Source organism: Ailuropoda melanoleuca, chromosome 1 (assembly GCF_002007445.2).
Source record: "Ailuropoda melanoleuca isolate Jingjing chromosome 1, ASM200744v2, whole genome shotgun sequence".
Taxonomy (NCBI): domain Eukaryota; kingdom Metazoa; phylum Chordata; class Mammalia; order Carnivora; family Ursidae; genus Ailuropoda; species Ailuropoda melanoleuca.
The window spans coordinates 115,579,448-115,603,281 of record NC_048218.1 but is presented as its reverse complement, the minus strand read 5'-3'; the positions used below and the strand labels follow the sequence as shown (position 1 = coordinate 115,603,281).

The 23,834-nt window shown below is 38.6% G+C and overlaps 1 pseudogene; it reads right to left on the bottom strand.

Annotated features, from left to right (window-relative positions):
- LOC100464835 overlaps positions 1 to 23,834 on the bottom strand; it is a 104,572-nt pseudogene that overhangs the window by 25,178 nt on the left and 55,560 nt on the right.

Genomic DNA, 23,834 nt, shown 5'->3' with positions numbered 1-23,834 from the left:
ACAACATAAAGGGGTTAATAAAAACAAAAATAAAAGCCATTGCAGATTTGTTAGCCTTTTTTTTTTTTTTTCCTTTTCTTTTCTTGCCTGTTACTATCTGTTATCACAAAAAGGTTTCTGGAAAGAAGGAGATGGCTTAATCACTTGGGAAATTGACAAGCATTTAAATCAATGGTCATTTATAAAGATATGGGTAAACACCCTCGGGATAACAAAACCAGAAAGCCGTTTCCATTTCTAAACATACATGTCAAGTAGAATGGTTATCAGAACCACTTTTTCCTGTCTAAGGGGACTCTGGTCTTCGGTAGAGAAACACTATTGTCAGGCTAGGACTCACAGGGAAGAAACCAGAGAAATAAATACTACCTAGACCTCTCCCTCCAAGTGGCCTTCCATCTATGACCATGAAGTCCCATTGGCTGAAGTGAACCAGGAAACAGAGGCTAAACATCTAGTTGGTACAGTCCATAAAGATCAGCCTCCCAGGACTGAGGTGAACGAGAAATTCATGGAGAATACATGGGAAGTAGCTAGCATGTCAGAGTTCTAAAAATGGCTAAAAAAGCAATTACTGCCCAAAATAGCTGCTTTTGCACTTTATAAAATCTAACTTCTAAAGTTTTGATTGGGCTATCATTTTATTCATTTATTTCCAAAATAAAACACTCAGTAACTTATTCCAGTTAGAATAACTTAGAAAATTAGTAGTTACAAGCGTTAATGCAGGGATTGATGTTCTGTGGGACTTTCTATGTATCAATAATACAGATGGAAGTTAATTTTAATGTTCTTACGCAGTGTATATTTGATGTCCACATTCAAAAAGTTACGATTCAGCTTCGTTTACCTTCTGGATGCATGTTTCTTCCATCACTAATCACCTCTTCTATGTCATATCAAAAGTTTTGCATATGTAAAAATGGCAAAAACCTTATTTTTTCAGAAAATAGAAAAACAACTTGATGAAACAGATATTTTTAATCTAAACACAGTTACAGTTCTTTTTTTTTCTTCCATAGGATTACACTTTTGATGCCCAAAGCAAATTATCTGAACAAAACAGAAAAAGAAAACCAGTTGTATACTGTTGGGCGGTAAATCCCTGGGTTTCTCAGAGCCCTGGCTGTCCTTTATTGTGCTCTGTCTTTGCAAGAGTGTTTGCCTAGTGGAGAACTTTGAGAAGCAGAGACAGCACCTCCCCCAGAACAAAGAGTAGGCCTGCTTATTGTCTGATATAATACATTTGATATCTTTCTCCAAAGAGAAAGGTAGTCATGCTTATTTCCCATTATAAACAGTTTCTGGAATACCATTCACTCCCGGTGAAGGTGTCGCCTGGCCTTCTTCGTGTTACTGTGACAGTGGGGCTGGGGAAACCAGTGGGGGGAAAACTGTTGGCATTCTATCGCTATTGCCATAATAAAATCCTTTGTCTCTGACACAGAAGTCTTGTGTCTTCTTCCAGCACCAATTAAACTGGGGCAGTTGATTTGCCAGTTAAAAGGAATGTAAAATAACAGAGCCTTCATGGTTCTTGACACTTTTGTTAGTAGAGAGGGAAAACTGAGAGAAGCGTGCTTTCTGGAAGAAGAAGGTTGGGCATCCAGTGGACTTATTAGTGGGATTTGAAGGAAGTCCATGGTAATCAATAGCAAATATATTAACCAAACTCTATACCTCACTGGGGAGTAAACGAGGAGGACTTTATTACCAAGCGGGCAGCCAGACTCAGATTTATCTCACTGTAAACAGGCAGTGCTAACAATTGCCCTGGGTGGGCAGAAAGTTCAGACTTTTTCCAGGCCACAGTTTAGGAGATGCACACCACAGAGGACATGAAAGAGAAGGGTGGTGGGGGGAAAGAGGGAGGTTGAGGAAGAGGAAATCTGTGAACAATATGAGCAGAAGTCTAACAAATTGTTAGAACCTTGGCTTTTGGGTGATTCACTTGGGAGATGAAGGGCCAGTGGACATAATGCTCATTTAGGAAAAATGGTGATGCACGGACCATCTTTAGGCTTCCTTCAGTTTATCTTACAGACTTTAGATCCATTCAAATAAGATAGTAACAACTCTTGTCGTGGTTGTTGCTATTGGAGAGGGTCCTGCTGCTATAAGAAAGTATGACCCTCTCAGTAAAATTTTCCTGATAAAGACACACTGCCATGGGAAACCACAGATAAAGAGTTGACTTGTTCACTTTTTATTTTGTTGCGTGTGCTTTGGGTGTCAAACCAAAAAAAAAAAAAAAAAAAAAAAAAAAGAATAATAATTGCCATGGCCCATCCATCTGACCCATCCAGATATTTTTTCCCTGTTTCTTTCAGGCATTTTATGGTTTCAGGTCTTACACTGAAGTCCTTAATTCATTTTTTAGTCAATTTTTGTGAGTGGTGGAAGACAGGGGTCTAGTTTCACTCTTTTACATTTGAATATCCAATTTTCCTAGCATCATTTACTGAGGAGACCATCTTTTCCCCACTAAGTATTCTTGAATAACTCATCAAATATTAGCTGAAGGAATATGCATGGGTTTATTTCTGGGCTCTCAATTCTGTTCCATTGGCTTACTTCTGTTTTTATGTCAGTGCCATACAGTTTATATTACTATAGCTTAAAATCAGGAAGTGTAATGCCATCGACTTTGTTCTGTCTCAAGAACGCTTTGGCTGTTTGGGGTCTTTTGTGGTTTCACATACATTTTAGGATTTTTTTTTCTACTCCTATAAAGAAATGCTATTGGAATCTTCATAGGGATTACAGTAAGTCCATAGATGACCTTGGGTAGTATGGAAATTTAAAAATATTATTTTAACCCATGAAAATGGGATGTCTTTCCATTTATTTGTGTTTTCAATTTCTTTCATCGATGTTTTATGGTTTTTAGTGTAGAGCTCTTTCATCCCCTGGATGAAATTTATTCCTAAATATTTTATTGTTTTTGATGCTATTGAAAATGGGATCATTTTCTTCATTTCTTTTTCAGATAATTCATTGTTAGGGTATCTAAATTACACCAATTTTAAAAGCTTCTGCACAGAAAAAGAAATGACAACAAAATGAAAAGACAACTTATGAAATGAGAAAAATAATTGAAAATCATTATCTGATAAGGGATTATATCTCAAATATATAAGAAATATATAACTCAATAGCTAAAAGAGAAAAAATTCCACTTCAAAATGGGCAAAGAATGTGAATAGACAGTTTTCCAAAGAAGATACAGGAATGGCCAACAGGTATGTGAAAAGGTGCTCAACATCACTAATCATTAAGAAAATGCAAATCAAAACTACAATGAGATAGTACATCATGCCTATTAGAATGGCCATCACAAAAAGACAGCAGATAACAAAATATTGGTAAGGATGTGAGAAAAGGAAACCTTTGTGCACTGCTGGTGGGAATGTAAATTGGTGCAGCCACTCTGGAAAACAGTATGGAGGCTCCTCAAAGTTAAAAATAGAACTACTATATGAACCAGCAATTTCACTTCTGGATATTTATCGGAAGGAAACAAAATTTCAATCTTGAAGAGTTATCTGCACCTTACATCCATTGCAGCATTATTTACAGTAGGGAAGACATGGAAACAACCTAAGTGTCCACTGATAGATGAATGGGTAGAGAAAGTGTGGTATATATGTGTGTGTGTGTGTGTATACAAATGTATATGTATAGTGGCACATATATATATTTATTTATATGAAATATTGCATATATAATGGAATATATATATAATGGAACATTTTATATATATAATGGAATATTATTCATCCATAAAATTTTTTTAATGACATTTTTAGAGACAAGGGTGGAACTTATGGGCATTTTGCTGAGTGAAATAAGTCCCACAGAAAAAGACAAATATTGTATATCTCTCTCACATGTGGAATCTTAGAAAAACTCATAGAGACAGAGAACAGATTAGTGGTTGCCAGAGGCAGGGGTGGAGGATGGAAAAGATGTTCAAAAGGTATAAGATAAATAATTACTAGGGATGTGATGTACAACATAATGATTATAGTTAACACTGCTATATGGTATATTCAGAAATCGTTAAGGGATGGGGAGGTTAAGATGGCGGAGGAGTAGGGGACACCTTTTTCAGCCGGTCCCCTGAGTTGAGCTGGATAGGTACCAGACCCAGCAGGAATATCCACGGAATCAGCCTGAGACGCAGGAAGATACATCTGGATCTCTACAAATGAACATCTCCAGCGCTGAGTATCGAGGTACGAAGCGGGGAGCCGTGAAACCGCGCACAGATATCGGAAGCTAAACAGAAGGGGGAGGGAGCCGCCGTGTCAGGGCGCCGGGAAGCGGTAGCCACCTGCAAGGGGGAGCGGACAGACCGCGGACCCGCACGCTTGAGACAGCAGGCTGAGAAGGGAGCTCCGGGAGCGCACGCGGGACGGCTGGCGGTTGGCGGGCCACCTGCACGGGGGAGCAGGCGGACTCGCGGACGGCACCCGCGAGACAACAGACTTAGAACGCGAGCTCCAGGAGCGCGCGCGCAGGGCGGCTGGCGGGCCACCTGCACCGGGGAGCGGGCGGACCGCGGACCCGCACTCTGGAAACGGCAGACTGAGTCCGTGAGCCGGGAGCGTGCACCACCAAGCATCTCACGGAGCTCCGGAGCTCCGGTGTGCTCACTGGATCGAGGCTGAGACCGGGAGCTCCGGGAGCGTCCGCGGGGCGGCTGGCGGCTGGAGGGCCACCTGCACGGGGGAGCAGGCGGACTCGCGGTCAGCACCCGTGAGACACCAGACTGAGACGGGGAGCTCCGGGAGCCCGCGCGGGGCGGCTGGCGGCGGGCGGGGTTGGAAACACAAAGGACAGAGACGTGCCGGCCCTGGAAGTGAGGGCTGGGACGCCGGGTGTGGGGCGCACAGCCCGGGATGCTGCAGGGTTGAGCAGCACCAACAGAAACAGAGTTAAAGTGGCCAGAACATCAGTGGAGAACGATCCGCGATCCCTCTGTTCTGAGACAGAGGCTGAATTTCAGCCGCTGCTGCTCTCTCAGAAGAGGCATAGCAAACCGCCAGGGAAAGCCGCCAGAGAACAAAAGCCCGGAAATACCGGCTCACAGGGTGCCCATCCCCATCCCCCCTCGCAAGGGACACAGAGACTCTACCCAAACAGGGTTTTCTGAGTACCGGCAGGCAGGCCCCTCCCCCAGAAGGCAGGCTGAAAAATCAAGAAGCCCACAACCCGGAGCGCCTGAGTGGCGCAGTCACCAAGCACCTGTCTTCGGATTAGGGTGTGATCACAACGCTCCGTAAGGAGTCCTTCATCGGGCTTCTCCACCGGGAACCTGCTTCTTCCTCTCCCACTCCTCTGCTTGGGTTCCCTTTCTTGCTGACTGTCTCTCTCTCTCTCAAATAAATAAATAAACTCTTTAAGGAAGAAGCCCACATCCCTAAGATCTCTATAAAACAAGGGCGCACGGCCTGGGTCCCAGTCAACACTTGGGCTCTGGACAACCCTGCAATCTCTCTTCATCAGAATGACGAGAAGGAGAAGTCCCCCCCAGCAAAGAAAAGATAATGAGTCTGTGGCCTCTGCCACAGAATTGGCCTCGGCCACAGAATTAATACATACGGATGTATCCCAATTATCAGAAATGGAATTCAGAGCAACAATGGTCAAGATGATGAGTAAACTTGAAAAAAGCATCAGAGAAAGCGTTGCTGAGAATATAGAATCCCTAAGGGCAGAAATGAGAGCGAATCTGACAGAAATTAAAAACTCAGTGGGCCAAATACAGTCAAAACTAGAGGCTCTGACGGCCAGGGTCACCGAGGCAGAGGAACGCGTTAGCGAATTGGAGGATGGGTTAGTAGAAGAAAAAACGAAAATAGAAGCTGGTCTTAAAAAAATCCACGCCCACGAATGTAGATTACGGGAGATTACTGACTCTATGAAACGATCCAATGTCAGAATCATCGGCATCCCTGAAGGGGTGGAGAAAAACAGAGGTCTAGAAGAGATATTTGAACAAATTGTAGCTGAAAACTTCCCTAATCTAGCAAGGGAAACAAGCATTCGTGTCCAAGAGGCAGAGAGGACCCCATCCAAGCTCAACCAGGACAAACCTACGCCACGGCATGTCATAGTGCAATTCGCAAATATTAGATCCAAGGATACAGTATTGAAAGCGGCCAGGGCAAAGAAATTTCTCACGTACCAAGGCAAAGGTATCAGGATTACGTCAGACCTGTCTACAGAGACCTGGAATGAGAGAAAGGCTTGGGGGGGCATTTTTAAAGCTCTTTCAGAGAAAAACATGCAGCCAAGGATCCTTTATCCAGCAAAGCTGTCATTCAGAATTGATGGAGAAATAAAGACGTTCCAAAATCGCCAATCATTAACCAATTTCGTAACCACGAAACCAGCCCTACAGGAGATATTAAGGGGGGCTCTATAAAGGTAAAAAGGCCCCAAGAGTGATACAGAGCAGCAAGTCACAACCGATACAAAGACTTTAAAGAGAAATGGCATCATTAAAATCATATCTGTCAATAATCTCTATCAATCTAAATGGCTTAAACTCTCCCATAAAACGCCACAGGGTTGCAGATTGGATAAAAAGACATGACCCATCCATTTGCTGTCTACAAGAGACTCATTTTGAACCCAAAGATGCATTCAGACTTAGAGTAAGGGGATGGAGTACCATCTTCCACGCAAATGGACCTCAAAAGAAAGCTGGAGTAGCAATTCTCATATCAGATAGACTGGATTTTAAACTAGAGGCCATAGAGAGAGATACAGAAGGGCACTATATTATTCTTAAAGGAAGTATTCAACAAGTGGATATGACAATTATTAATATATATGCCCCCAACAGGGGAGCAGCAAGATACACAAGCCAACTCTTAACCAAAATAAAGAGACATATAGATAAGAACACAGTAATAGTAGGGGACCTCAACACCCCACTATCAGAAATAGACAGAACACCCTGGCAAAAACTAAGCAAAGAATCAAAGGCTTTGAATGCCATACTCGACGAGTTGGACCTCATAGATATATATAGAACACTACACCCCAGAACCAAAGAATACTCATTCTATTCAAATGCCCATGGAACATTCTCAAGAATAGATCATGCTCTGGGACACAAAACAGGTCTCAGCCAATACCAAAAGATTGAAATTATCCCCTGCATATTCTCAGACCACAACGCTCTGAAATTGGAACTCAACCACAAGGAAAAACCTGGAAGAAACTCAAACACTTGGAGGCTAAGAACCATCCTGCTCAAGAATGACTCGATAAACCAGGAAATCAAAAAACAAATTAAACAATTTATGGAGACCAACGAGAATGAATACACAACGGTCCAAAACCTATGGGATACTGCAAAGGCAGTCCTAAGGGGGAAATACATAGCCATCCAAGCCTCACTCAAAAGAATAGAAAAATCTAAAATGCAGTTTCTATATTCTCACCTCAAGAAACTGGAACAGCAACAGAGGGACAGGCCTAACCCACTGACAAGGAAGGAGTTGACCAAGATTAGAGCAGAAATCAATGAATTAGAGACCAGAACCACAGTAGAGCAGATCAACAGGACTAGAAGCTGGTTCTTTGAGAGAATCCATAAAATTGATAGACCACTGGCAAAACTTGTCCAAAAACAAAGAGAAAGGACTGAGATTATTAAAATTATGACTGAAAAGGGAGAGGTCACGACCAGCACCATTGAAATTGCAAGGATTATTAGAAACTTTTATCAACAGCTATATGCCAAAAAACTAAACAATCTGGAAGAGATGGAGGCCTTCCTGGAAACCTATAAACTACCAAGACTGAAACAGGAAGAAATAGATTTCTTAAATAGGCCAATTAACTATGAAGAAATTGAGTCAGTGATAAACAACCTTCCAAATAATAAAACTCCAGGCCCAGACGGTTTTCCTGGGGAATTCTACCAAACATTCAAAGAAGAAATAATACCTATTCTCCTAAAGCTATTTCAAAAAATAGAAACAGAAGGAAAGCTACCAAACTCATTCTATGAGGCTAATATTACCTTGATCCCCAAACCAGGCAAAGACCCCCTCAAAAAGGAGAATTACAGACCGATTTCTCTAATGAATATGGATGCCAAAATCCTCAACAAGATCCTTGCTAATAGAATCCAACAGTACATTAAAAGGATTATCCATCATGACCAAGTGGGATTCATACCTGGGATGCAAGCATGGTTCAACACTCGCAAATCAATCAATGTGATACATCATATCAACAAGAAAAGACTCAAGAACCATATGATCCTCTCAATTGATGCAGAAAAAGCATTTGACAAAATACAGCATCCTTTCCTGATTAAAACCCTTCAGAGTGTAGGAATAGAGGGTACATTTCTCAATCTCATAAAAGCCATCTATGAAAAGCCTACTGCAAGCATTATTCTCAATGGGGAAAAGCTGGAAGCCTTTCCCTTAAGATCAGGAACACGACAAGGATGCCCACTCTCGCCACTATTATTCAACATAGTACTAGAAGTCCTTGCAACAGCAATCAGAAGACAAAAAGGGATCAAAGGTATCCAAATCGGCAAAGAAGAAGTCAAACTGTCTCTCTTTGCAGATGACATGATACTCTATATGGAAAACCCAAAGGAATCCACTCAAACTATTAGAAGTTATAGAACAATTCAGTAAGGTGGCAGGATACAAAATCAATGCCCAGAAATCAGTTGCATTTCTGTCTTTCTTAATCCATTTATTCTCAACCGTTCTGCACTACCAGTAATTGACAAATGTGAGTAAATGTGGACAAAGGTCTAGCCTAACATCGGTCCCAGAGAGCTCAGCGGTAAAGTTCCTTTTTCTTTGCATTTTGTCATCTCCAAATCCACACAGGATCAATGTTAAGTGTCCTTGAAATAGAGACATATATCAGATGATCAACTTATAAAAAGTACAGAAAAGGAATAAGGAAAGAAATTTCTGCAGGGAGAGGCAGAACGCTGCCCTTTTCTGGTGGTGCTTTTCTCCTCCAGAACTGCGACTCAATTCCTCCCCAGAAGGACATTGATAAAGGCAAATCTTACCTGAGAAATGGCTTCAAATGGTCTGCTTTCAAATTCTACTTCTTATTGCAGGTCTGATAACTTGTTGTTGAGATTGTAGGTCCATATTCTCACAAATATTCTCCTGGTAGGTCATGAGTGTCCCTTGTTTTGCCTTTTGTTACTCTAACTCTGCCTCACCAGTGCTCATTCACACTGTCTTCTGACCTCAGCCACTAGAAGGGCTTCCACTCTGCCTGTCTTAGTTCAGTGCAGCTTGTCCAGTGTTCAGCCCTGTAATCTGGCCTGTGGTGGGAGTCCATAATTCTGAAGCAAAAATGGTAGCCCACATTTTTAAAATTTTATTCTGAAATAATTTGAGATTTAGAGAAGTCCTACTTACCCTTAACTCAGCACCCTCTAATGTTAGTATCTTTCAGAACCATGGGATGTTTATCAAAATTGAGAGAGTAACTTTGGTATAATATCTTCAGTTTAGCTACTTTCTTTGGATTTCATCAGTGTTTCCATCAGTGTCTTTTCTCTTTCAGGATCCAATCTGATGCACCTAATTGCATTAAGTCGTAATCTCTCCTTAGATGCCTCCAACCTGAGATAGTCTCAGTATTTTCATATTTCTCATGCCTTTGGCAGTTTTGAAAAATGTCTCTAGGTAAAACAACATTTCCAAAAGCTACAGTGAGTTCAAGATATCTTGGAGAAGGAAGATATTACAAAAAGACTTTCATGGTTTGCAGTTTTTAGTTAAAGTGTGGTTTCGAAAATTATAATCACATTTTTGTGCTTTTATCATGCATCTTTCATTCTGCTTCAGTGTGAAAGCAGGATAAAGGGTGCAATTAAATGTGAGGGATACCAGCGTAAGAGAGCAAGGCATTACCATTGATGGGGGTGGTGGGGGAACGAAAGCCGCCCTGGGACAGGACTGTATTAAGTCCAGCAGAAAGCTAAAATTTAGGTTGTAGAGGGAATTTAAGCATCTGGGCAATTGTATCATCCTGCTTGCAGTCAATACCACATTCGTTTAGTGTTCCTAAACTATTTACTGAGAGTCCATATTGATCCGAGTATTTTGCTAAGCACTAGGGACATAATGGCCACTAAGGCACAAAGGAAATGACAGATCTGTGGGAAGATAGCTAGAAGAAAGAGAATTCAATGCAATTTGATAAATTTTATTATAAAAGCAAGCACAAATTTCCATGTCAATGTATAAAAAACTTGAAGTTTTAGCTGTAGATAATATAGGGGGAAAAAATCCTGAAACTTTTAGAATAAGTAGAAGTTAACCGGGGAAAAAATGATGTGGAGAGGAAAAGGGTGAAAACAGAAAAAGACCTAATTTGGGACCATGTAAAGTTAAATAGCTGTTAGGGTGAAGGTGAGCAGTGGTGATGTTACAGACAAATCTGTGGATCTGAGTGGGAAGAGTTCAATACACGAGGGTGTGTTGGGGAGAGTCTCAGCTGACGTTGCTTAGACCTGACCAATTTGTGTTCCCTTTCAATCAAAAGTTTCTTTTTTTTAAAGATTTTATTTATTTATTTGACAGAGATAGAGATAGTCAGCGAGAGAGGGAACCACAAGCAGGGGGAGTGGTCGAGAAAGAAGCAGGCTCATAGCAGAGGAGCCTGACGTGGGGCTCGATCCCACAACGCCGGGATCACGCCCTGAGCCAAAGGCAGACGCCCAACCGCTGTGCCACCCAGGCGCCCCACAATCAAAAGTTTCTTGATTTGATTGATGAATTATATGCACACTCTTAAGAAAGCATAAGTTTTGTGCTCTGTACATACTATGGGGAATATGGATGTGATTTCTGATTGGATGGGCTCACTCAACCACAAGTGGGAAGAATAAGTAGGAATCCTGATACTTTGATTTCGGGTGGGCGAGATAGAGGTTCTTATGAGGCATACATGAAGAGAGACTCTGGATAATACTGTATATCCAAGTGCAGAATGATACGTGAGTTGTGTCGTGTGTGTGTGTGTGTGTGTGTGTGTAGTGAGAAAAAAGAGATCGAGAAAATCAAAGGTATAGATGCATCCCAGAGACCATTCATTGATATATTATGATTATCAAGAGATCTGAACTTATGTCTCCTATTACCAATCCAAAAAACAGGCCTAATATTACTCAAATCATAGTGTTCTAAAGTTGAAATTAAAATAGTGTGTAAGTGCCCGCACCCGTAATCAGTCAATGCCCATATAGTTAGAGATAGATGTAGCTATTGAGATTCGTCCATATTTACATAGTTATCAAAAGACATACATAGCTATCACTCCTGTCCTTGTGTTGCTGTGAGAGAAGAAAAAGGACAGCTCCTACAACAGTCTCTTTATTTGACAGCTGTATTATGCCATCAAGTAATGAGGAATTTCAAGTGATAAACTTACCTGTTTATTTAGGCACATAAGGTGGTTCGGGGCAGGCCAGTTTGCCTGAAGGCAGAACAAGAAAAGAGGAGGAATGGATTCCATAGAATTGTGCTATCCTTTTTATTCCTGAGCAGTTGCCATTCTACCTTTGATTATGTTATGTCTCTGTGCCTGGCCTGCAGGGATCTTGAAGAGACTGGTCTGACAGTAATCTTAATGCCTCTTCATGCCAGCTAAGCCTGTAAGAGCATACTTACTATGATTTAAAAAGAATTGCCTGAATTCCTAAAACAAACTCTAGTCAGAGGTGGCATATAGATTTTTCTTTTATGGCATAAGCCAAGAAGTAGATGATTAAAGGCAAAAGAAATCCACAGGTCACTAATATTGTAGAGACACAGAGCATACAAAAAGAAACAACTAGTTATTTATATCTAAAAGAGATAAAACAGGGACACACAAACACACACCAGTTGAGCTAAAGAGTTCACAACATCCTTTGTTTTTTAACTAATAAGAAGTTCTGTGTTGGGCAACTAATGAGTTATAATTAAGCACATGAAAAACTAGGTTGGATTTTTCTTTACCAGCAGCTATAAAGACCCTTTAAAATTCATCTTTAAAAAGTCAAAATTCAAACAGTTTTGTGAGTGAGACTGAGTGTTCTAACAGTCATTTGCAAGAGGTTTAATGCCATTTTGAGACCTAACTCAGTTTCTGTTGGTAACTGCACTGTGGGAGTGTTCTCTCTTGTGCCTGTCTGTAGAATCAGGGCCCAAAAGCCATAAGACATGAGAAATTATACCAAAATGGACAATGGACAAATGGTCTTTAAAAAAAAAAAAGACCTTTAATACATATAGAAAAAATATAGAGTAGTTAAAATTTGCCCCCTCAATAAAAAGATGAAAAAAGACCACAACTCTTTCAGTTTTATTATCAATACTTCCTTGATAAATTCAACCAAAGTTTTCAACTCTCATTTTGTGTTTGTGTCTTACAAGAATTTGAATGTAAGAAGGAGTATAATAAAAGTATGTTTATGTTTCTTCTCTAACTAGAATAGTTTTCTGATTCTAACTTTCCCCAATCTTTCCTTGACTATACTTTCCTGTTGTTTTATGTTCCTACACTAGCTTCCAAATTACTCTTTAGTAAGAGAAATACACTGAAAGTTTGGGGTAAATTGGGTAGAGAGAAGAATCCAATTCTCCTACAAACTGGTTCAAAAGAAATGTCATAAGTTACCCTCGTTTAACTCCATATAAAATCAGAAGTCTATAAAAGATCATTATTACCACTACCAATCTTGGCAATAATTTTGTATATAGACTTTGGGAAAGAATCAAATACCTGAGATCAGTGCCAGAACTAGTGCATAGAGCCTGACCCATAAATACTTGAAGTATATAGAATCAAAGTCAATTGAGAAATTAAGACTTGGCAAAAAATCTAAGGCCGTTATTAATGGATGTTCTGAAAGGGTACAACTGAGCATATCAACTGTCAATAGAGAATGATAGCTGATTCTAGAATTTCATCTTGAAAAATACTAGCTTTTAACAGGAAAATCTATAATCTGGTGAAAAGAAAGCTATACTAGATTGTTATTACAAACTCTTTTTATTACATAATTTTATTTTTTTATTTTTTATTTTTTTAAAAGATTTTATTTATTTATTTGACAGAGATAGAGACAGCCAGCGAGAGAAGGAACACAAGCAGGGGGAGTGGGAGAGGAAGAAGCAGGCTCATAGCGGAGGAGCCTGATGTGGGGCTCGATCCCATAACGCTGGGATCACTCCCTGAGCCGAAGGCAGACACTTAACCGCTGTGCCACCCAGGCGCCTCTATATAATTTTTTTTTTAATTTTAAAATAGAAAAAAAAAATTAAAAATATAAATCACTCCTGCTTTTACTATCCACAGAACACCACTGCTATATTCTCCATTTTTTTAAATATACCTTCAGATACATATAACTATCTCAAAACATGGAGCAAAATAAATTTCACATCATCCATCATTAGGAAATGAAAATTCAAATCACAATGAGATATTTCATACTCCCTATAAAATGAATATAAATGATAAAACAGACAATAGCAAGTGTTAACAAGAAGGTAGAGAATCTGGAACCCTCATACATTGCCGCTGGAGATGCAATCTGGCAAAGCCATCTTGAAAAACATTATCAGTTTTTGGACAGTTAAATTTAAAATTACTAAATGACCTAGCAAATTTGACGCTTAGACTTTTATTAAAAATAAATGAAACAAGATTTACACAATGACTTGTACGTGAATGGTTATATAATGGCCAAAAGGTGGAAATAATCCAAATGTCCCCCCACTGGTGAATGGATAAACACAATGTGGTGTATCCATAACAATGAAATCCTATTCAGAAATAAAAACAAATAAACAAATAAATGCAAAACATGAGTGAACCTCACAAACATTGTGCCAAGTGAAAGAAGGCAGAGGACAAAGGCCATCTATTAGATTATCTATTTATATAAAATGGTGTCAAAAAAGTCAAAATTATAGAGACAGAAATAGATTAACAGTTACCTGGGGGAAGAGGCAGCAATAGGAAGTGGCTGCCAATGGGCAGCATGGCTTTTTTGAGGTGTTGGGAATATTCTAAAGTTGATTTTTATAAATTTAGTCAAAATAATTGATTTATGCACATAAAATGAGCGAATTTTATGGTATTCAAATTGTATCTTTACAAAGCTGTATCTTTACAGTCCGAAATGGACAAATGAGCTATTATGTTTTGCTTTTCCACATTGATTTTCCTTTGCTTGTCCAGAGACATCCATTTATTTCAGGAAATTTTATGATTATTGATGCATGAATTCAAATAGGAAGAGTTAATGTTTAGCTTTTAATATTCGTGTTATAAATTTATACAAGATAATAATACTAAAAGCTAGACTTTTGATATGGGGAACTTCCTGAATTTCTTTCCCTACCCTCTTCACATATTAATAACTTGGAAGGGTACCTAGAGGACAGAGTTGGTAACTCTGTGGGTAATCTGCTTGCTATTGCAACACAGTCTCACCCATTCATTTCACAGTGCCTCTTGTTTAAATGCTGTTCCTGATCTCGACCAGCCAGCTTCATAGAAGACAGTTGGCCAAGGAGGACATTCCAGTGTCTTTCAGCCTAAAAGATTATTTAAGAAACAGATGACACTAGAACATGGTAGTCAGGAATCACTCTCCTCCCTCCTCCTCCTCCTCCTTCTTTTCCTCCTCTTCCTCCTTCTTCTTCTTCTTCTTCTTATTCTTCTCCTTCTTCTTCTTCTTGTGACCCCAAGACCCTTCTATGGGGAAAACACTGAGGAGAAATTTTATTTTTAATTTTATAATTTTTTTAATTTTTCAGTTAATTTCTTTTCAACAGGGAAATAGATTTTTGCATTTCAAAATTAAAAAGATAGAAAGGCCTTAACTAAAATTCCCCCTCCCAAGGAGAGTCTAGAAAGATAGTAAGAGGACCCAAAACTCACCTTGTTCTTATAGATACAACTAGATAACATGGCAGCATGAATAAACCAGAAAGTGACCTGAAGACTGGCAGAACGAACTCCACAACCAAAAGAAAGAGAAGAGGCCACATAAAGTGGGAAAGGCAGAGACGTGATTTAAGACCTAAAAGGACCATGGACAGGAGGAGCTGGGATCATGGCGAGGAGTGAGAAACATATGATGCCACCAGGGAACTCACACTGGGAAGATGAACCCCTAACATTTTGCTTTGAAAGTGAAAGATGCCTAATTTTGTGAATTCTTACCACCAGCAGGACTTAAAGCCTTGAATTTTAAAAATCTCTGGGAGAGCCTGCAGGGTAACTGAGTCCCACCCTTAAAGAGAGAGCATGACAAACAACCTGAACAGATATGGCCTAGAACCAGTAGCTGTTTGAAAAACACCTGGGCACATGGAAGGGAGAGCAATTTAGTCATCTCAGAGCCTGTCAAAGACAGACAGGGATCTCAGAGAGAACTCCAGGAACAAAGGAGCTGTCGGATCCATCCCCCAACAGAAACAGCTGGACAACTGTGGGAAGCAGGACATCACTAACACTGACTACCTAAATAACTTGTTAACATTGCCTGCCCTGCCTCCGCCACGCTCTGGGGGATCTGCTCTTTCCAATCACACTTGCCTTAGTCCTAGTGCTGGAAGTTCCCACCTCCCACCAACACCATGTCTCTTGACCTCTGTGTTTTGCAGGACCTGGCTCCCAGCCATGGTCAGAGCTGCAGAAGCCTGAGGCACAACTTGTTAAAAGTGCATGCCCTGTCCGTATGCAATTTGCAAATCTGTGTAGGCCTGCCTGGTCCCAGCAGCAGTGACTCAGGGTTTCATTAAGCAAAAAGCCTGGTGCATGCTTTGTTAAAACACTGTCCAAGCTGGGGACCACACACTCCTCAAAACAGGTAAAGAGAGCCACTATAGACAACAGGACTGAAGGGAAAAGTGGCCAGAACACAATAGGGCACATGCAATACACACAGGAATCATTCCCTGGATGCCAGGTTCTGGGGAACAGGGTATACTGTACTGAAGTTCACTACAGAAACTTTTCTTCGTATGGCAATTACCTCTAAGAGCAGGAGATATAGCTGACTTTCCTAACACATAGAAACAGACACAGAGAGTTAGACAAAATGAGGAGACAGAGAAATATGACCCAGATAAAAGAACAGGACAAAATCATAGCAAAAGCCCTAAAGGAAACAGATATAAGTAATATGCCTATTAGAGAATTTAAACTAATGATCATAAAGATACTCACTGGACTTGAAAAAAGAGTGGAGGACATTGATGAAACTCTCAACAAAGAGATAGAAAACATAAAAAAGAACCAATGAGAGATGAAGAACTCAATAAGTGAAATTCAAAAATACACGTGATGGAGTAAATAGCAGGCTAGAGGAAGCAGAAGAAGAAATTGATCTTGAAGATAGAGTAGTGGAAAGTAATCAAGCTGAGCAAATGAGAGAAAAAAAGTTATGCAAATTGAGAATAGTCTTAGGGAGCTTACTGACTACATCAAGTATAATAGCATTCCTATTATAAGGATCCCAGAAGAAGAGACAGAAAAGGAACCAGTTAATTTATTTGAAGAGATAGTACCTGAAAACTTCCCTAATCTGGAGAAGGAAACAGATATCCAGATGCAGTAGGCACAGAGGCACTCCCAAAAATCAATCCAGTGTCCACACCAAGACATATAGCGATTAAAATGGCAAAAAGTAGTGATAAGGAAAAAGACAATAAAGCAGCAAATCAAAAGAAGACAGTACATACAAGAGAAACTCCATAAGGCTATCAGAGGCAGAGGCTTTCGCATCAGAAATATTGCAGGCCAGAAGAGAGTGGCAGGATATATTCAAAGTGCTGAAAGGGAAAAATCTGCAGCTAAGAATACTCTATACAAAAAGGCTAGCACTCAGAATACAAAGAGAGATAGTTTCTCAGACAAACAAAAACTAAAGGAGTTTATGACCACTAAACCAGCCCTACAAGCAATGTTAAAGGGTATTCTTTGAGTGGAAAGGGAAGACCATAAATGAGAGTATGAAAGGTAAGAAACACAAAATCAGTAAAAATAAGTACTTATGTAAATGATATTAAAGGGATTTCATAAAATAAAAGAATGTAAAATATGACACTATAGTCTTAAACATGATGGGGGAGAGGAGTAAAGAATGGGTTCAAACTGAGGTGACCATCAACTTCATATAGACTGCTAAATGCACAAGACATTATACAAAACTAATGGCAACCACAAATCAAAGCCAATAATAGATATTCAAAGTATAAACAAGAAGGAATCCAAGTACACCACAAAGAAAGACAACAAACCATGAAAGAGAACAAGCAAAGAAAGGATCAGAGAGAACAGAACAACCACAAAATGAGTAACAAAATTGCAGTAAATACATTTAGTCCATGACTAAATGGACTAAATACTCGAATCAAAAGACATAGGGTGACAGTGGATAAAAAAACAAGACCTATATGCTGCCTCCAAGAGACTCATTTCAAACCTGAAGTCACCTACAGATTGAATGTGAGGGAATGGAAACATTTATCATGCAAATAGACGTCAAAAGAAAGTCAGTGTAGCAATATTTATATAGGACAAACTAGACTTTAAAACAAAGACCGTAACAAGAGTCAAATAAGGACATTATATAATAATAAAGGTGACAATCCAACAAGAATGTATAATAATTACAAATAGTTAAGTACCCAATATGGGAAGACCCAATTACATAAAATAGTTAATAAGAAATATTAAGGAACTAATCAATAGTAATACAAAAATAGTAGTGGACTTTAACACCACACTTACGTCAATGGATAGATCATCCAAACAGAAAATCAATAAAGAAACAGTGGCTTTAAATGGCACCTGGAATAGATGGATTTAACAGATGAATTCAGAGCATTCCATCCTAGAACAGCAGAATATACATTCTTTTCTGGTACACACAGAACGTTCTCCACAATGCATCACATATTAGTCCACAAAACCAGTCTCAATATATTAAAAAAGATTGAAGTCATACTATACATCTTTTCTGACCATAATGCTATGAAAATAGAGATCAACCACAAGAAAAAAATCTGGGAAGACCACCAGTGCATGGATGTTACTAAACAATGAATAGGTCAACCAAGAGAGCAAAGAAGAAATAAAAAATTACATGGACACAAATGAAATTGAAAACACAATGGTCTAAAATATTTGGAATGCTGCAAAAGTGGTTCTAAGAAGGAAGTTTATAGCAATTCAGCCCTACCTCAAAAAACAAGAAAAATCTCAAATAAACTACCTCATTTTACATGTAAAGTAGCTAGAAAAAGAACCAACAAACAGAAAACCAGCAGAAGGAAGGAAATGATAAAGATTAGAGCAGAAATAAGAGATATAGAAACTAACAAAACAAAACAATAGATCAAATCAATGAAATCAGGAGCTGGTTCTTCCAAAAAATGAACATGATAAACTTTATTTTAAAGATTTTATTTATTTATTTGGGAGCGAAAGAGACAGATAACACAAGTTGTGGTGGGGGGTTTAGAGGGAGAAGCAGACACCCCACTGAGCATGGAGCCTGACATGGGGCTCAACTACAGGACTGAGATTATGAACTGAGTTGAAGGCAGGCACTTAACTGACTAAGCCACCCAGAAGCCCCAAAACGGATAAACTTCAAGCCAGAGTCATCAATCAATAAATAAACAAATAAATAAATAAAGAGAGAAAGAAAGTGAGAGAAAGAGAAAGGCCCCAAATAAACAAAAGAAAAAATGAAAGAGGAGAAATAACAACCAACATCATAGAAAGACAAAGGATTAGAAGAGAATATTTTTGAGAGGCATATAATCTTCCAAAACTGAAGCAGGAACAGACCAATAACCAGCAATGAAATTGAATCTGTATTCAAAAAACTCCCAAAAACAAAAGTCCAGGACCAGGCAGATTCACAGGTAAATTCTACTAAACATTTAAAGATGTGTTAATACCTATTCTTCTCAAACTATTATAAAAAATATAAGAAAGAAAACTTCCAAATTCACTCTATGAAGCTGCTATCACCCTAACACCAAAACCAGATATCGACACCACAAAAGAAAGGTAATTACAGGCCAATATCTCTGATGAACACACATGCAAAAATCCTCAACAAAATACTAGCAAACAGAATTCAACAATACATTAAAAAAAATCATTCACCATGATCAAGTGGCATTCATTACTGGGATGCAAGTGTGGCTCAATATTCATAAATCAATGTGATACATCACATCAATAAAAGAAAGGATAAAAAAACATATGCATTTCAATAGATGCAGGAAAAAACATTTGACAAAGTACAACATCCAATCACGATTAAAAAAGAAACTTAACAAGGTAGGGTTAGAAGGAACATACTTTAACATAATAAAGGCAATATATGAGAAAACCTATAGATAACATCATACTCATAGGGAAAAATTGCTATCTTTCCTCTTAAGGTCAGGAACAAGACAAGGATGTCCCCTCTCATTAGTTTTATTAAACATAGTACTGGAAGTGTTAGCTACAGCAATCAGACAACAAAGAAATAAAACACATCCAACCTAGTAAAGAAGAAGTAAAACTGTCACTACTTGCGGATGACATGATAATATGTATAAAAAACCCAAAAGACCCCACCAAAAAACTACTAGAACTGATAAACGAATATAGTAAACTTGTAGGATACAAAATCAATGTACAAAAATCTGTTGCATTTTTATACACCAATAATGAAACAGCACAAAGAGAAACTAATAAAACAATCCCATATATAATTACATCAAAGATAATAAAATACCTAAGAATAAAACAGAACCAAAGAGGTAAAAAAACCTTCACGCTGAAAACTATAAAGGAATGATGAAAGACATTGAAGATGACACATGAAAATGGAAAGACATTTTATGCTTATGGTTTGGAAGAACAAATACTATTAAAATGCCTATACTCCTCAAAGCAATTTATACATTTAATGCAATCACTATCAAAATACCAACAGCATTTTTCACAGAACTAGAACAATCACTCCTAAAATTTTCATGGAAACTCAAAAGGCCACTAAATAGCCAAAGCAATCTTGAAAAAGAAAAATAAAACTGGTGGTATCACAGTCCCAGACTTCAAGTGATACTACAAAGCTGTAGTAATCAAAATAGTATGGTACTGGCACAAAAACAGACACACAGATCAATAGAACAGGATAGAAAACCCAGAAATAGCTCCATAATTACATGGTCAATTAGTCTTTGACAAAGCAAGAAAGTATATGCAATGGAAAAAACAGTCACGTCAACAAACAGTGTTGAGAAAACTGGACAGCTCCATGCAAAAGAATCAAACTGGACCACTTTCTTATACCATACACAAACATAAACTCATAATGAATTAAAGACCTAAATGTGATACCTGAAACCATAAATATTCTAGAAGAAATCATAAGAATCAATTTATTTGACCTCAGCTGTAGCAACATTTTCTAGGCATGTCTTCTGAGGCAAGGGAAACAAAAGTAAAATAGTATATTGGGACTTAATCTTCTTCACAACAAAGGAAACAATTAACAAAACTAAAAGACAACCTACTGAATGGGAGAAGATATTTGCAAATGACATATCCAATAAAGGGTTAGTAGCCAATATATATAAAGAACTCAGAGAACTTAACACCCAAAAAACAAATAATCCAATTTAAAAAATGGGCAGAAGACCTGAACAGACATTTTTCCAAAGAAGACATACAGGTGGTCAACAGACACATGAAAAGATGCTCAACATTACTCATCATCAGGGAAATGCAAATTAAAACTAGAGTGAGATACCACCTCACACACATCAAAAGGGCTAAAATCAGAAACAAGATACAACAGGTGTTGCTGAGGATGTGGAGAAAAAGGAACACTCATGTACTGTGGGTGGGAATGCAAACTGGTGCAGCCACTCTGGAAAACAGTATGGAGGTTCCTAGAAAAGTTAAAAATAGAACTACCCTCGGACCCAATAATTACTGGGTACCACTGGGTATTTATGCAAGAAATACAAAAACTCTAATACACAGGGATGTGTGCACCTCTATGTTTATAGTAGTATTATTTACAACAAACTGTGGAAGCAGCCCAAGTGTCCATCCGACTGATGAATGGTTAAAGAAGATGTGGTATATATATATACACAATGAAATATTATCCATCCATAAAAAGGAATGAAATCTTGCCATTTGCAATGGCATGGATGAAGTTAGAGAGTATAATGCTCAGCAAAATAAGCCAAAGGAAAAAGAATAAGTCAGACAATGAGATACCATATGATTTCACTCATATGTGGAATTTAAAAAGAGCAAAACAAATGAGTGAAGGAAAAATATAGAAGTAGAGACAAACCAAGACACAGACTCAACGATAGAGAACAAATTTAGGGTTAACAAGGGGAAGTGGGTTGGGGAGGATGGGTGAACTAGGTGATGGGGATTAAGGAGTGCACTTATCTTGATGAGCACTGAGTAATGCACAGAATTGTTGAGTCACTACATTGTACACCCGAAACTAATATAACACTGTGTGTTAACTATACTGGAATTAAAAAAATAATAATAGTAAAAATAAAATTCTCCCTGCTGATTCTGCACCCCACCTCCTAATAGCCCTGCCTAGAGGCAATCAGAATTGTATGTTACTTGTGTATCTCCCATAGCTACTTTTTTATTTTCTTTTAATTACTTGTAGTTTGTTTCTTATACATCTCTTTAATAAAATGATGGATGGGATATTTGTGTTCATATGATATTTTGCCCATACTGTATAAGTGTAGGCTAAATTTCTGGAAGTAGAATTGATAAGGTAAAGGACACATGTCTTTATAATATAAAGAAACTACCGAATCACCAGCAAGAAGTTTTCAATAAGCCATCCCCAACAATGGAAGAAAGTGGATTTTCCCCACATGATCAACACAGCCATTCACCAAGATTGTTAATCAATGCCCATAGAAAGCCTAGCAGGTATCTCTTTCCTGCTGTCATAAGGGGAAATTGTGCCTCTGTCCTTCACATATTTCTCTATCCTGAGGAAAACCCGGGGAATAAAATATAAAGGATAAAGAATTGATTTTAATGTGCAAAATCACCCAAAACAGACTATCTTAAAACAATTCAGAGGTTGTTGGAACTAAAATGGACAGAATGTTTGAATGAAAAGAAATTCTGGATTCAATGCAGAAAATGCTGAAGAACAATTCCCATAAAAGTCTAATCATACCCTGAAACTCATCAGGGTTATTTATAATAAATGTGGAAGGTGCATTTTTCTTGAATGCCCACATTTAATTAAGATTACCTTTGTTATCCTGATATTATCAGAGTTTCAACATAGAAGTCACTCTATGTTTACCAGGAAACGAAGGCTGTAATAAAAGGGACTTGGAGATTTGTATAACCACAGGAAGCTCTGCAGGGCAGCAGGTCTGGAAGACATCAGCAACCTCCTTGGTCAGCATAAGGGAAGCAGGTGCCTTCCCAGACCTGGCCTACAAACCACTGCAGACCTCGGAAACCGTGCAGCTCAGCTCTTCTGGACGGTCCGACCTTTAGTCCATGTGAGGACTGGGATTCAGGGATTTCTGGAATCCTAGTGTGAAGCTGATTTTTATTTTCTTCTTAACACTGTCTCATGAACATTCCCATAGTTTTAATATTCTTTTTTTTTTTTTAAAGATTTTATTCATTCATCAGAGAGAGAAAGGGAGAGAGCACAAGCAGGGGGAGCGGCAGGCAGAGGGTGAAGCAGGCTCCTTGCTGAGCAAGGAGCTCAATGCAAGACTTGATCCCAGGTTCTTGGGATCATGACCTGAGCCGAAGGCAGACTCTTAATCAAGCCACCCAGGCACCCCTTTCGTATTCTTTTTAACACGTGACTTTTTATTGGCTTTTTCATCCAGTGAAATATACTTGGACATGCTAGTGTTTCTATTTTATAACTGCTATACATGATTTCGCAGTGGATATCCTCATGTATTAATATTTTTATAGCACTGATTGTAGCTTTCTTTAACCGAAATGAAGAGACAAAAAGAGGAAAAGAATTCATAGGAGTGGACCAAAATTCTTTATAATTCCCTAACTGTATCTGAAAAATTACTCAAAGAAATACTATATATTTTCATTTAAATGATCTAAAATACATACATATAAACAAACAAGAAACTGCTAACTTGATAGACAAACAATGGCGTCACATTTCAATTTAAATGTTTGGCTCATTAATGAGGTTGGACAAATTTCTTACCCTTGTTGCTTGCATTGCTTCAATATCTTAAAAGTGTTGTCAGGATAATCAACAATGATAACGGATTTTTTTGTTTTTTGTCTATTTCTGGTTTTAATGAAATGTTATGTTGCACCGTAATTGTCAATCTTTGCTCATTCCGCTACAAATAATCTAACAGGAGGAGAGTGGTGTTGCAACATTCTTGCTGGTGAACTCTTGTAGAGAATTTCAGCGTGAGGTAGGGCCCCCAGGGAGTGGAAAGCCTTTCCAGGGAACGTTCCCCTCAGGGCTGCAAATCACAGTTCCAAGCTTTATGAGTGACAACAGCAGGTAAGCCTTGGAGGTTTTTCATTGAGGACGATGAGCATGTGTTCCCACTTCTTAAAACAAAAATAAGGTAAACAATATGTTTATGTTTCCATCTTCTTTCTGAGGCATGGTAACTCCATGCATTTACTGACACATATTTACTCAGTTGTATTTAAAATATTGTCATGGCCAATTTGCTGTGACTTCTTTAAGGAGGGAACACAATTTTCCAGCACTCTTT